Source organism: Perna viridis, chromosome 15, assembly GCF_037379345.1.
Source record: "Perna viridis isolate PV_CMFRI_1.1 ecotype Kerala chromosome 15, ASM3737934v1, whole genome shotgun sequence".
In the NCBI taxonomy this organism is placed as follows: Eukaryota; Metazoa; Mollusca; class Bivalvia; order Mytilida; family Mytilidae; genus Perna; species Perna viridis.
The window spans coordinates 16289945-16302600 of NC_142459.1; the positions used below are offsets into that span (position 1 = coordinate 16289945).

The 12656-nt window shown below is 36.6% G+C and overlaps 3 pseudogenes; 1 reads left to right on the top strand and 2 right to left on the bottom strand.

The window, feature by feature from the left end:
* The first annotated feature begins 1477 nt into the window (after window positions 1-1477).
* On the top strand, window positions 1478-3445 carry LOC148597158 (52 kDa repressor of the inhibitor of the protein kinase-like; annotated as a pseudogene).
* Window positions 3446-7782: 4337 nt separating this feature from the next.
* Window positions 7783-11420, bottom strand: LOC148597159 (zinc finger protein 862-like; annotated as a pseudogene).
* On the bottom strand, window positions 11195-12312 carry LOC148597160 (uncharacterized; annotated as a pseudogene).
* Between the last annotated feature and the right edge of the window lie 344 nt (window positions 12313-12656).

Genomic DNA, 12656 nt, shown 5'->3' on the forward strand with positions numbered 1-12656 from the left:
CTCTTATTTCTTTCATATGATATGAGGACGTCCTTATTAATCTAATCTCTTGATACTGCTCTCAATCGAAATGAGGACAATGTTAAAAATAAGAAATGAGCATTTATTCTCCATCAACACAACTTCTACATACCATACATGTCAGAGATATATAGCCAATATGTCAATAAGCTTTAGAACGTCTCACAAGTCCTAAAACATGATGTCCTCATATCGTTAGTAATCGGTTCATTGTCCCGACGCTGTCGGTAATTACTAGAGAGAGAGAGAGAGAGAGAGAGAGAGGGTTAAATCCCTTAGTTACGTGCATAAACAACCCTCATTTTTATATGAGTGTCTGACAGTTTATTCTGACATGTGCCAAAACAAACCATTTCATTTAGTTTTAAATTGACACTTGATTGTATGTCACCTCATTTCCGTCACATCACCTGATTTATCGCACTTGACTGATGCAATTCTGGGTACCATGTACCAATAGTAGTCACATTGAGTTGAGCAGTTGCAGACGCACATTGAACAAATATCCTACTCATGATATGCAGTCCAAGCTTGACAATTTTTTTGTCAAAGGAAAACCTAATAATGTCTCCAGTTCCGAGCAAACAGACACTACAAGTACAAGTGCCACTGAACAACAAGCCAACCTTCCCTCTGATGCTGCTGGGCCAAATTATTTTGATCTTGGGAAAGTGTCCACAGAGATGATATCACAAGACAAGTTTAAATTATACCTATTGGCGACATCCTGGGATGCCTCGAAATTTAGCTTTCCTATGAGGTAATTTACCTGGATCATTATATTTGAAGTCTTTGTATCTAAACTCCAAGAATTTATGTATGATTCTATTTACAACATTTCCTCCATATCCCTTCTTTGTACATGTACATTGTTATAAAAAAAGATAAAATATCGTAAAAAGATTTTAAAATGGACATCGGTTTACTATTTATTCTATGTCTACAGAAGTTTAGAACGGTGTGCTGAACTTTATTTTACTATTTATTTAGGGACTGACTGCGATCTAGCATTGGGTCTCCTCACCGTTCATTGAAGACCTTAATTATGGTCACGGGCTATGTGTTATATTTCTCCCCTTTACGTCGTTGTCTCTTTGACATGCTCTCCATTTCCCTTCTTATTTAAAATGTATAAAAGAAACAACCTAATATCCGTCAAACTGTCCGACATGTGTTTTCGTAATCTTTTAATGACGGATATATTTCCTTGAATTACAGGAAATTCAGAGGTGTAAACAGAAGCTTGAATTCAACATGGTTATCGAATAATCCTTGGATGCGTTATTCCGAGTCATTAGATGCAGTTTTTTGTGCACCATGCGTATTATTCGGACCAAAGAGAGAGGATACAAAAGACAAAACCTTCACTTTGACATCCAAAGTAGATGACTGGTCAAACATAGGTCGTTCGGTGGAAAGACATTTGAAAAAAGGTGCATAACACCACGATTATGTAATGTCGGCAGAGGAGTTTGTGCGTATACAAACACGGAAATCTTCCGACATATGGGAATCTATGTCCAAAAGCTACAATGAACAGGTACAAAGAAACCGGAAAATTTTACACTGTATCCTTGAAGTAATCATTTTGTGTGGAAAGCAGAATATCGCATTAAGAGGACATGAGAAAAAAGACAGTAATTTTGTGGCCCTGCTGCACGACAAAGCGAAATACAATGATATTCTAGCTGATCATTTGGCGCATTGCGATCATAGAGCAAAATATACTTCACCACAAATTCAGAACGAACTGATCCAAATAAGTTCAGAACAAATTCAAAATGAGTTAGTCGACAACTGTAATAGGGCAGTGTATTTCGGGTTCATTGCTGACTAGGCAACAGATAGCTCGACTAAGGAACAAATATCTTTATGCGTTAGGTATTACGATCAGCAATCACAAACTGTTCGCGAGGACTTCTTAGGATTTGCTGAGGCAGAAAAAACTACGGGCGAATCACTTGCCAATAAATTTCTGGCGGAACTGGAGTCGATCGGAATTATAGTTGGCCATATGCGCGCTCAAGGGTATGACGGTGCCGCTAATATGTCAGGTATTCATCGTGGGGTTCAAGCCAGGATAAAAGAAACTGTTCCAGAAGCCTCTTATATGCACTGCAAAGCTCATAATTTAAACCTGGCCACAGTGCAGGCAATAGCCTTTGCATTCGATTACAGCGCGAAAGGATTATTAAACTTCAAAGAAAATCTCGAAACTACAGATGATAACGTCAAAGAAGGTATGGGAAAACGACAAAAACTGAAAACGTTGTGCGAGACGAGATGGGCAAGCCGGTCTGACTCTCTTTTCACGTTCTTGACGGCCTTTCCTGTTGTTGTGAGCTCATTAGACGATTTACAACAAGATGGTGACGCTAAGGCCCGTAGCTACTACAGTTCAATTACAAAGTTTGACCTTATTATCGGGTTGGTGGTTGCTCAAACGGTGTTGCAACATCTGGTTCGCCTGTCTGCGGTTCTGCAAGGAAAAGACTTCGCTCTAATTCAGGCTGTTGGCGAAGCTAAAGTGGTGGTAGCGGTTCTACAGGATATGCGAGATAATGACGCGGAATGGGACTCTATCTATGACCGCGCAGTTGCTTTGGGAAACAGTGTTGAAGTTGATCCAGCTATACCTAGGGGAGCCGCAAGGCAACAACACAGAGTTAATGTCCCTGCAGCAAACCCGTCAATACTGGAAAAGGGCTTTGTTCCTGCCATTCGTAGATCATCTTTTACAGGAATTACGCGACAGACTCATTAAAAATGAGGACCGATTTCTAGCCCAACACATCGTTCCGTCTTTAATCGATGGTCTAACAGACGATGCTATAAACAAGCTGCATGACACTTATAGTTCTGATATGGCAGACATCACATTGGAGGAATTCAACCTAGAAGTTCGGAAATGGAAAGCCCGATGGAATGGAGTTGAGGTGGCCGATAGACCAAGTACCTTATCAGATACATTGAATGTGACCTCATCTGACTTATATCCGAGTCTGTATAAGTGCATGCTCATCCTGGTTTGCATGCCCGTCAAAACAGCCAGAGCTGAGAGGAGCTTCAGTGTGATGCGCCGGGTAAAAACCTACCTCCGCTCCACCATGACTACTGAAAGACTCTCCGCTCTTTGTATGCTACACGCATACAAAGATTTCTCTGTTGACATTGAAAAAGTTATCGATTCATTCGCTACACGTAAAGACAGGCGACTGGCTTTCCTGTTCCGGGTTAAGGAGAATGATTAAATAATGTATCAATAATAAAGTAGATCACAAAAGTTTTTAATATATATTAATTACACCAAGTCCCGTGTATGCGCTAGAATGTTCTCAACAGAAGTCACCTACGTAGTTTTCACTTTGTCTGTCTGTCCGTCAACTTGTCTGTCTGTGACCAGACGTTACTCACCGAAATATGCATATCCACATACCCAAGTTTACAGGTTTTTTTTATGACATTTTGGTAATACTTGTTTTCTGTTTGATTTGAAATTTGTCAACATGTTGCGTATATTTGCATTAATTTACATCTTTCAAAAGAAAAGAAAAACATAATTTTCGACCTATTATAAGCATGTTCTAACGTCTCATTTTCTTAAAATCGAGGAGCTACCGGGCCGTAGGTTGCTTCCACTTCTAAAAAAGCCTGGCTACGCCCCTGCTTGGAACCGTTCAACAATGCGGTCTATCCATGATTCACATTCATAGGGATGATAGTGTTGGCAAAATTGGTCCTTGAAGTTCTCAAGAGATGGGACTCTTCTGGACACAGGAAAATCTTTGTAGCATTTGAAAAAGAATAATTTCAAAGCATTTATTTGAATATTTAGTGCCCAATTTACCCTTATGTCTGATCTATACAGAAATAATGGTTTGGTTGCCCTTCCGCCCAGTCCCTTCGTCCATAACATGTTCGAACGAGTGCCTATTATAGATGCCAAAATATTTATTAATATAAAAACGGGTTATAGTATGATGAATGCGCGGTAAAGGATAGCTTACGTGGAAATACATGTATTTTAAAGTTTTCTTAGAAACTTACATTATGGTGGGTTTGTTAGGTTATGTATGCAACACCAGATTAGCACCTCAGAAATGGCCAGAAAGCAGGATTTCGCATCAAAATGTGCCCCAGACCCCCGCCTCCTATTGAATCCAAATCAATTTACGGCCTTGATCAATCAATCAATCAATCTGGGGGATTATTCTTGCATTGCCGCGAAAAAAAATATGAACTAACGCAAAGTTCAAGATCAATGAAATAACAGTGTAAAGTTGTTATTCATTTCCTCAATGATTTATTTCCTGGAGTTAATAAGATTTCTCATAGCAGTTATTGCACTGTGAGATTTCGTAAGATACAAAGTATGTAGAAACAAGTAGAGATTCAAGTTAACCGAAATTCCATTTGTAATGAACACAATAACGGGTCTCATTTTTTAAATCTTGAACTTTGTGATGTCAAATTTACTAAACACTAAATATTACGGTTCAAGTTTTCAATAATGTTACTATCGAGTCTGTGTTACTTAAATAACATGAAATATAAAGTCTAGTCTAAGTTGATCGCCCCTACCATCTCTCCCTCTTTCCAGTTGCAATCAAAATTTGTCGACCTTATTACCCCGTGCCCCATCCCATTTTTCATTTCATCGTTTTTTTCATGTTCATTTTATCATCCACTTCATGTTCATCGCCTGAATATAGCTGAAATATTGCTGCTCGGGCGGTAAACCCCAACGAACGAACTAAATAACCTACGTAGTGCACTTAAGTGTATATCACGGGCATTGAGGTTATTTCAAACAACATTGTTTTTGTCTGTCAAACGTTTTATATCCAATGTTTATTATCAGAGGTAGACGTAGAAAATAATAGCAGTGATAAGACCTACAATGCTACCACTCTTTCCAAAGAAGAGATTGTGGAAAACCATAAATCTGTACAATCCTCTTTTGGTCTCTCTACCAAGGACGATGATTGTGATTTACCGTCTATGTACTCAGGGATGTAGCCAGGATTTTCAACCCATTAGTCACTTTTGCGTAAGACTAAATTTCAATACTGTTTTTTCTTTTCGCGTCGCAAATTTATCAGCATGCATGTATATACATATACTTATAACAACTATATTATAAATAATAACATGTTTTATTTCTATTTCAACACTGGTATAGGAATAACAGAAAATTCATATTATTAAAAATTTCTACATTAGCAACTATTCATGAATAAAAAATGCAAAAAAATCCAAAAATTATATACATCAGCTACTATTGTTGGCATGTATCTAAGAATGTAAAGCATTGTTTACTTGATCAGTAATGCATAAACCTCCTGTCCTTAGCCATGCACCACAGAGTGAAAGCCCTCTTAAAATCAAAGGAACCCACTTGCTCAAATTCTGTCTTCATGGATTTGGTCTGGATTGCCCGTTTATGATCAGCAGTGTTGATGTGCTTCTGTATATTATCTTTTAGGAATGCGTTGCTTCCGATAGAAAACGTATTGGTAAGTCCAGCATCTTGGCAGTTACGGCAGTACATCGCCCCATCTTTGTAGTATATGCATGGAAATATCTTTGACCACTCTGGTTTAAATTTTGACTTTAATAGTCGATCACTGCGACTCTTTGGCCCCGTGCAGGTCCGGATGTCAAAAGAATAGGCCTGACCGCAAACCATAGTGGTGCACCGTGTTGGGAAAGATGCCACGGTCCTCGCACGTTAAAGAACCCTGCTGTGGTATTCGATAGGAGAAGGAACCTTTGCGCTCCGCCACAGGAGGCTAAATTGCCCTACCTTACCCATCCCCCCTTTTCCAGTGGCAATCAAAATTTGTTGACCCAATTATCCTTGTGACCCATCCTTTTTTTTTTCATTTCATGTTCTTTTTGTCATCCATTTCATGTTCATTGTCTGAATATAGCTGAAATATTGCTGCTCGGACGTTAAACCCCAACAAACAAACTGCGACTCTTTGTAGTAGTTGACTTATTTTTATACTTTTGACCTTTAGGTACGTTGTCATGTGACGACGAACTAAAATAGTTCGTAATGGCGGACATAGTTGTGATTGAAAAATCCAAACATCTTTCCATTTTAAATACATACGGTGACACTTTGAGTACTTTGAGAACGTGTCACAGCGCTCAACAAACAAATCATCACCGTTAATTAATTTGTTTGTCGGGATAATTAGCCTCAACCAGTTGATCAAGCGGTTCATTCCACGGTGTCTTCTCACTTAGCCAACATTTTGTATTTCAGGAACCTACAGGTAATTAAATTCATGTAGGCTAGGTGAGACTTTGCAATTGTTTTTACTGCAATTATTTAATTGATTGGGGCCTCTTTCATGGGGACTATAATAATTATTCAAGGTAAATGTGTCAATTTGTTGAGTTTTTTTTTATAATATGCAGGGGTTTGATAGAAAAAAGTAATAAATATATATATATTTATATTTTTTTATTTCAGAAATAATAATTGATCAAATCACAATTTCAAGCAATAACACATAACATATTTTTATATTAAAGCAATGGTATTTTTTTTATAATCAGCACTATATTCACATAAAAAAATTGTCTGCATGTTATTACATTTAATTTATTACATTTAAAAAATATGTTCATACAGGAGCACTACAAGTACAATGTGAAATTGTTTATTCAGTCTAAGTGAACCAAGTGAGGAGCACTATCTGCAAATTCCATTAATGTTATTTCTCCACGTTGAAATCTTTCTTTGAGAATTTGAAGTCGGTGTTCCATTTGTCTGTATTTTCTTTTAGAGGCACGCTGCTTACCACCTGATCTGATCTGAATAATCTTCGCCTCATTTGATGCCTGTATGCTGTGAAACAATTTGATGGCTAGGAAAATTTGGGTTTGCATTTGATAAAGTTTGTTGACTTTACTGTGCCAGCCCTCAACATTGTTGGTAGTTCTTGGACCATTATTGTCGTAGTGGTTCCATGATGCGAGCGGCTGTCCTTCGACCCACTTTTCGGTAATATAGTCTGTGAACTGTGTCACAGCATCACTGTTGTCGGTATTGTCTTCCAAAGCTTGGAACCACACATCCTCAACTTGTGGAATAGGAACTAAGGGTAACACAGCTGCACGTCGGACTAGTTGCTTTATATTGTCATTTTCTTTGTATTGTACAGCTAATCCACAGTTCTGAGTTTTCCGCCAAACACATAGCGCATAGTGAAAGAAACTTCCTTTCAAACTCATATTGGGAAATATTGTTGTAATGGCATTTCTAGAGGCGGTCTCCAAGTCCATAAGTACGCATTCTGGTGCAAAATTCAAATTCCTGGCTACAAAGGCATTTTAAGGTAGTTGAAGAACGCTGAAAATGTTTCCTGTGTTTTATTTGGTAGCAAGGCATACACTAAAGGGAATACTGTGTTTTCAACGAATCCATGTAATGTATATAGCTGATAGAACATCCCAGGACATGAATAAAATGTGCCATCACCAAACACTGTTTGTGAGTTGCATAACAGTTCCAAGTTGTTGTCTGTAGCAAACACTAACAGGGTTTTTCTCAGGATTTGAAAGGCTTTAGTCACTTTTGCGGTCGGGTATTTTTCAAATTTCAAGAATAATAAAAACAAAGTCAATCATATTTATTACATATATTTTATTTCTTTTTCAGCATCAAGTAACAATAAAAAGTATAAAGTACATTAATAATAAAATATATAGATAAAACTTTGTGTTGGTTATTTGTTAATACATACATGTATATCTATAGACTTAAAAATAGCACTGTCTTCCAGCACTAAAGCAGAGACTGGAATGCCCCTGACTGACCATAAAACACTCAGAACTAATAATGAAGAATCCTCCTATCCTTGACAAGAGCCCACAACTGAAAAGCTCTTCTATAATTGAAATCCCTGAAGCCCACTGGATGCAGAGACAACTTCATGAGAGTGTCAACTGATGAAACCTTCATCCTGTTCCTAAGGTAAGTCTTGATGAGATTGTATCTACTGAAGCCCCTCTCACAGTCAACTGAAGAAATAGCAGAGAGCAGACATATAGAAAGAAGCTTGCCAACATTAGGGAAGTCCAACAAGAAAGAATCCTTGGCCAGAACAGAAGAAATCAAAGAATCAATTCTAACATCCTTATAACCAGTCAAGACATGTTTAAACAACAGCCACTCCTCCCTGAACTGAACCTCATCGATCAAAGCCTTGTGACCATCCCTATCCTGTCCAAAGTAACTACAAAGAAACTCAACATGCTCTTTCCCGTAAGACAACAACTCCTGACTACCACTAGAAGGCACTAACTTAGGATCAAAAATAGACAGACCCTCAAAAACCTGCTGAGAAGGAAACCTACTCCTCATATTGGATGTGGTGTTCTAATGCCTAAGTCTATACTAATTTTGTTATCCTTTATTAACATCACATACTCCCCAGAAGAAGGAAGGTAAAAAGCTACAAAATACAATGTAACAATCCTAACTATATGTTTTAAAACACAAACTAATTGAATATTGTAGTTCACAAAATACATGTAATATGCCTAATTATTAATAATACCATTGAAATATAACAAAATGCTAGGTGCCTGTATGTGTTTTCATTGAAAATCAAAAATACAAAAAATGAGCAAAAATGGTACCTTGTGTCCCAGTGAGCAAAGCCAAATTACGGAAGTCAAATTGCAACAAAGTCAAAACTAAACGATAACACCTAAAGAAACCATCAGAGTTAACGTCCCATCTCAAATCATGTATGAATATATATCTCTTAAAAGTATACCTAGTCTCATGAATCGATGAACAATCTGAGCGTGGCGCCTAAATAGGTCCTAAATTGATGTAAGTTATCATTTATTTTTGCCTAAAATGTGACCTGCTCACCGGGTCCAAAAATTATAAAATGTGTCTAAACGTAGAAAATACAGACCAAATACAATGTAAAATCATGCCAAAGTACATCGATTATGTGTAGTTTGTGTGTGTATGTATTGCAAAGCTGTTTAAATGTGACATTGAAGTCGTTATCTCTGACCGACCTATGACAACATCTTTTGACATGTAAAATGCATGTTTCATTGTTGAAGACATTTTCTAAAACATACTCTATATGATAATGTAAATCAAAACCAGGCTAGGAATAATACATACCCTGTGGGGACCTATGTTTTCCTAAATATCGAACATCCCAAAAATAGAACTTTCCAAAAGTAGGGGAAAAAGTGTGAAGGGGAAAGAAACGAACAATTCATCTATTTACTGTTACATCACATTGGATACTAACTGATCTATGAACTTTATCCTAAGACTGTCAAAGTTTGACCTCTGAGAAGAACTGTCCTTCACAAGATTACCTCCAAACAGAAAATTGTCACTATCCTGAACCTCAGAAGGAACCACAGAAAGAAAGGATTCTAGCCTAGGACCTGCACTTGATTTCATAGCAAGAAGAGCAGAACAAGCTGGATCAAGAGTGTCTTTGATAACAGTGAAAGTAAGATCCTCCCTCTGAAACACCCGACTTACCCTACAGACAATACCCATAACATCAGCAACAAGGTGTGATACAGCTAAGAACTCAAAGGTAGAAACAAACCTGACCAAACCACCTGCAACAACATTACCACTCTCCTCATCAGAAAGAAGACAACCAACCATGATATCAAAGTTGCTAAGGAGTGCACCAACTGCTCCCTCAAAAGATAACCACCTAGTACTGAACACCTCCTGAAACTTTTTCTCAACCTTATCAAAAATCAATGCCATGGCCTTCAACTCAGCAGTGTGCTTACAGGAGTAATGATAATACTTGTAGATTTCATTTACCACACCTTGATATTTCTTTATATAGGGAATAGAGTTTGCTGCTTGAGAAGCGGCAAGAGCTAACCTGTGTGCTATACAATGTACCTTGATAATAAAGGGGTTCTGATCTGAAAATCTGGTGGTTACACCAGAGCGAATACCAGTCATCACACTAGCACCATCTGTGGAAATGGAAATACATTTTGAAAAATCTAAACGAAACATGTTAAATAGCTCTTTTACGGCATTAAATATACAATCTGCTGTACCATTAGACAATTCAATAACTGATAGAAAACGTGTTACACTAACATTAGATTTTATATATTTAACATAGACCATAAGTGTTTTTTCTGTGCTTCTGTCAGTGGATTCATCTAACATTATGGAGTAGTATGTGGAATTCTTTAAATCATCGATCAGTTCCTTGGATAAACTTAACATAATATGTTTATATCCTTAAATAGTTTTATATATTGCAAAAAATATAAAATGATTACCCTTTACTTCCCTTTGGTAGTATAGGTGAAATAAATTAGCAAATGCATAAACAAGAATTAATATGGTATGTCCAAAAATATGGGAAAAGTGCAACAAACAATTTTTTTTAAACACATAGTTGCTTTGCGCCTGATTTTCCTATAAAGATCGTTTGCGGCAGTTGTAACATTTTTATTTGTATATGATAACTATTTATTAAAATATAAAAATAGAATTATAAAATCACTACATACATGATGATCTAAAAGATCGTTGAGATCGGTCAAGTTGGATGACGGTTGGTTTGTCTTCGCCATCCACAGAATACTGGTCATTGTAGCAATCACGTCTTTTTCATGGCTTTTGTGTACAGTTGCTACACCTTGGTCCCAGTTGCTCCTCATTGTTTTGGTCTCAATGGCCCTGTTATGATCGGCGCTTTTGATATGTTTTTGGATGTTGTCTTTCAGTAGTGTCTGGCATCCAATCGTAAAAGTGTTGGTGAGTTTGGCAGCTTTACAATCTGAACAGAACATTGCGTTCTGCTCTTGGTCAAAATAAATAGCTGGAAATATCTTTGACCATTCTTCTTTGAATTTTGAATTTTGAATTCTTTCTGCCCTAGTTTTCTTTGTAGATTTTTGGGTTTTTGGTTGTGTGACCTGTGACTCAGGGTCACGTGTAGAAGTAAAGAAATTTGTAATCATGACGATGTACAAGAATGACGAAAATAGATTCATTCTATCTATTTATGTCTCTTGAGAATTTGAGTATGAGCAGCTCAAAATGTCACACACAAGCCGTAATTTTAACTAATCATAATTCTTTTGTCGGCTCGTTATCATTCAATTACGCAGTTACACTTCAATAGGATTACCTGTGTAAACATCGACACCAATTTATTGGGATTAAGGTGAAATCATTTAATTGACAGTTAATTGGCTTGGGTCGTAAACTTGTCGTTTAATTGTAGTAAGAATCGAATTTTAGTGGCGATAAAAATTATACGTTTTGATTTTTTAAGTGACGAAAGTAACCAAATTTTTTTTCGGGAATATAAAAAGGCTTTCGCCAATGACGAAAGTGACGAGCGCTCGGAAAATCCCAGCACTAACATTCGCTGATGTTGGTTGTTGGTGTTGTCTATTAGAAGAAAGCGATCACCGGCTGGTGTGTTTTTGAAGTTTTCATCGAGGTCTATATCAGCCTGAGTTTTTGGTAGCACCTTAGAACGGCTTCTGTAGAGTGCAGCTTTACAACTTTAAAACGTCGGAATTTTCTCTATCATCTCATTGACATCATAGTCAAACTCATTATTACGAAGACTTCCAAGCTCCTCATCAAAAATGGAAGGTATTGGTGACACCTCTTCCCTGCAACGCTTTTTTACTTTATTAATAAAGGCTGCTGCTGCTAAACCAATGTTATCTGAGTCATGGTTGTGGTTGTTGTTTATGGTAACAGGAACATTATCTAGTGTTGTCAGAGTAGCAGGACATTGACGTGAGACGCATCTCCAGTAGCAGCGGTCGTTGCGTCTAGTTTTTATTGAATAATTTTAACCATTATGCAGCAAATAATGACCACCGCGGCCATTTTCAAAAAAGTCTACGTGTACTTGAGCGTTAGCCATGAGAACTGAAATGATAAATCTGCTAGTTGGCCCCACATTTATATACTCTTCCATAGCATCCCAAGCTATAGTGAGTATGCATCTGTCAAGTAGAGTGGTGCAAGCTGAACATATCTTATCTTTAATTATTTTAATTTATATTAATTAATATCAATTAATAATAATTATTCTCAATTAAGAATAGCAGTCATTTCATTTTATTAAATTTTATTTACAGAATTTAAAAATTAAACTTAAATTTTTTTATTTTTATATTTGAAATATACATATTTTTTAAAGATAATTAAAAAATGTTTTGTGTTATTTTATAAATACTTTTAAAAATATATCATTAATATTTTTTTTTATTTTACCCAACATAAATGGTGTGTTCCCGTTCTGCCCACTTTTGAAATTTACAGGTAAAAATATTGTGGGCAGAATGGGAATACAGATGTAATGACACTAATTAGAGAACAATAGATAATTACCTATAGTCTGTTTTACTGTTTGTTGGCAATTCAATGTGATTTTTTCTAGTCTTTTTAATGGCTATGTTTAGTATAACTGTTTTGTTTTTTGGAATAAGTTCATTGAAATAAGTATACACTCTGTATTGTGGTCTAAGTGCAATTCAATATGTTTTTTCTTGTCTTTCTTAATGGCTATGTTTGGTATAACTGTTTTGTGTTTGGAAATGTCAGCTCATTAAAATAAGTATAC